The sequence below is a fragment of the Pteropus alecto genome, unplaced genomic scaffold (assembly GCF_000325575.1).
Source record: "Pteropus alecto unplaced genomic scaffold, ASM32557v1 scaffold81, whole genome shotgun sequence".
NCBI classification, from domain to species: domain Eukaryota; kingdom Metazoa; phylum Chordata; class Mammalia; order Chiroptera; family Pteropodidae; genus Pteropus; species Pteropus alecto.
This window is the reverse complement of record NW_006433378.1, coordinates 19,268,209-19,271,388: the sequence shown is the minus strand read 5'-3', so window position 1 is coordinate 19,271,388 and position 3,180 is coordinate 19,268,209. Positions and strand designations below refer to the sequence as shown.

The 3,180-nt window shown below is 35.5% G+C and overlaps 1 protein-coding gene across 7 annotated transcripts in view; it reads left to right on the top strand.

The window, feature by feature from the left end:
* Positions 1-3,180, top strand: part of GRIK1 (glutamate ionotropic receptor kainate type subunit 1) — a 339,264-nt gene that overhangs the window by 298,896 nt on the left and 37,188 nt on the right. The window lies entirely within an intron of this gene.

Below are 3,180 nucleotides of genomic sequence, written 5' to 3'. Positions count from 1 at the left end.
CCTGCTTCTACTTCATAAAACTGATAAATATATTTTGGAGGTGATTCCCCAAGAAAATCCTGGTTGAATAGGTGTGTCAATCACATTTACTTACTACCATCATAGCTTGAGTCCATGAACTTGGTTATTCAGCAGCTATAAGCTAAGAAGTAAAATGGCTTTCTGTTACCACCTTAGTAGTTTGCATTCAAAGTTAATGAAATAGAAATGAAAAAGTTAATCTCATAATCATCTTTCCCTCTAAAGAGGCTTTTGAATTTATGTTTTGAGGTATATCCTTTTATGTTCTTTTAAAGAGGAAAAATAGAGCCCATTATTTCATTTAGGCTAATGCTCTCACAAGATAGATGCTTAAAAATCATTGGCTGAACTGAATTGAATTTATAAAATTAAATACCAATGGGACAAACTAAAGAAAACTATATAAAAATTACAGTTACAATTATTGTTACAAGTACATATGTCAGTGTTTTTGTTCTGTGGTTGACATTTTATATAATTAATTTTTGAGGAGTATTTAACTCAAAGAAATTATGTCCATCATGAATGCACAATTTAAGTAGACCAAATATCCAGATATAATGTCTGCCTACATTTTGTAATCTAGGGTTTTCTTCTTAAAAATTAACATATTTTTAAGTTAGCATCTGGCAAAAAAAAAAAAAATCAAGAAAACCTTTGACTGTAACTATAAGTTTATAATTCAAATCCAATGGTTATATTATGCGTTCAAATAAAACTTTCTCCTTTAAGAGATAAACAGAACTTCCTCTCTTTGATGCATCTAAATATCCATTCTCAGTCATAAAAAAACAGTTTCTTAATTAAAGATCTTCAGTATGATCATTATTTTATATCTTCAATTCAAGTAAAAGCCTGGCATATATAAACATAAACCCGAAATGAACCTTTGTATTTCAACATAATGCTACTCTTTTATATTTAAGTTTTGACACAGATTCTAAGCACATTTGTCCCTTTCTCTGTCACTTTACTAAAGATCAGTATCAATTGGGGATAGCAGCTTCAGAAGATCATTGGTGCAGGTCATATATTAACCTTTCCCCCAGACTTTCTGATGCTGACATTGCTGTCACACTGGCTATCTTTAAGCAGACATTAGGAATTTCAAGCTGAAATATCTACATCCAGGCAACAGGGAGGTCTATTCCATTATGAAAAGCCAGTGTCTTACAGTACAGCATTACATCATCATTTAATATTCCTCCATCCACACATTCCCCAAGCCACTCAGAAACCTGGGAAGAACCTAACATATCTCTGCAGAACAGGCGGAATCACACTGCTGTTTAGACGGTTTTCCTTTCTGCCAAAGAAAATTAGATTACTTGTTCGCTTATAACTGTTAAGTATAAAATACCAAAACAAGACCAAGTTAAAGCTGCATTCTAAAGAGGAAAGTGGTGAGCTCACTGATCAGAGCACAAACACCAGAATATTAAGAGTGAGTGGTTGCCAGGTTTTATGGCCTGTTTTAAAAAAACTCTTTCTTTTGAATACATAAGCCTCTTAATTTTATTGCAATTAATATTTTAAAATTATTGGACAAGTGACAATGGTATTATTTAAGTAACGGCATCTTTACTCTACATATTGCTTCAATTAGTAGGTTCATTAACATTGGTATTCATTTCTTCAGCTCAGCAAACTACTCTGGTTATAAGAGTACATAAATGCAAAACTTAATTATATTGTTGAAACAGTAATTAAAATGTATTGGCATGGCATTGGCAATTAAAGCTATTTCATAAGCTTCATAGGAACCTGCACCGTGTGCACCGCAGCTGTGGAGAAGGTACATAAGAAGTCGGATGTCATTACTGTGGGATAAACTGTGAGGCTGCTTCCCCATCCCCCTAAGACTTTATGAGGAGACACTGTACACTTTCCAGAAGGATCCCGGGAGCTGAGAGGATGGTTTTTCATTAGGAGAAACCGTCTTCCCAGTTACTTGTGCATGATTCACCGTATGCCCGCTTTTGGTTATAGCTAATGTATTCACCTTAATTCTGGTTCTCCCAAGTGTCAGCAACCAGCTATTGTTTACTGCTGAAACCTTATGGCCAGAGAGTATGCCATACATTCTCATCAGCATTAAAGCATTTTAACATTACTCTAACACTCTTGCTTGCATTACAATGGCAAATGGCAAAGCTCCCAGTGCTAAGAACTATTGAATTTTAAGTCATTTCCAGATTACTTCACGGAGCATCTGCTAATGTCTCTTTAGAAAAATAAGTGCCGCTTGGGAAGCTAGCCAAAAAAAAAAAAAAAAGCCACAGAGCAGGGACTTCCTCTGGTCTATAGAGGTCAGACAGATGTTTAGAAAACAGAGAAAGAACCAAAAACCTATTAAGTTCCCCAGATCTTAACATGCTTCAGAGATATCTGGATTCCCTCTTCTTCACAAATAAGGAAATTGAGGCCAGAGAGGTCAAGTAACTTGTTTAAGGACAACCTCCTAACTAACTGGGGTTGATGATCAAGCAACTGCAGTCCATTGTTCTGGAAACAATTAAATTCAAAACAAATCAAGAGGGAACTATGACCCTAAAATTCTCCAGTGAGACATGCTGTGGAGTTAACGCTAACAAACCCTTATGTCTGGATGGGGATACTTCTAAGTTTAAACTCTGTCTCTTCTTTTAAGGACTGTAATTTTTATTTCCATGTACTATCATAAAAAGACTTAATATATCCCAAATCCAGACCTTCTTTTCTGTTCACTAATTTTTTTCAACCTTGCAGCTCCTTTGACACATTACAAAATCACTAGACCACAGAGACTCCTTTTAAGCTTCTCTCCATAGATGCCCCTTGAAGACAGGTCATCCGTCTCTTTTGTGTCTTGCAAAGCACCAAGCAACACAGCATCTTGGCATTGTAGTGGGTATGCAACAAGTGTGTGTCACTGTCATTGCTACTTGGTGGGGTAAACGCTTGAAATAAAGAACCTTTATTTGCTGTCAATTTAGTTGTTCAGTAACATGAAAAGAAATACTCAGAAGAATTCAGTGGACATAGATCTGAGGACCTAAAAATAAAAAATCTGGTAAATGCAATGTCTGAAATCTCTTTTGCACTTTTCCCGCCAAACCTTTAAGTTTCTGAATATGGCCTACTGTTTTGGTTTGATGCTTTCATCATTATGTTGGGTTT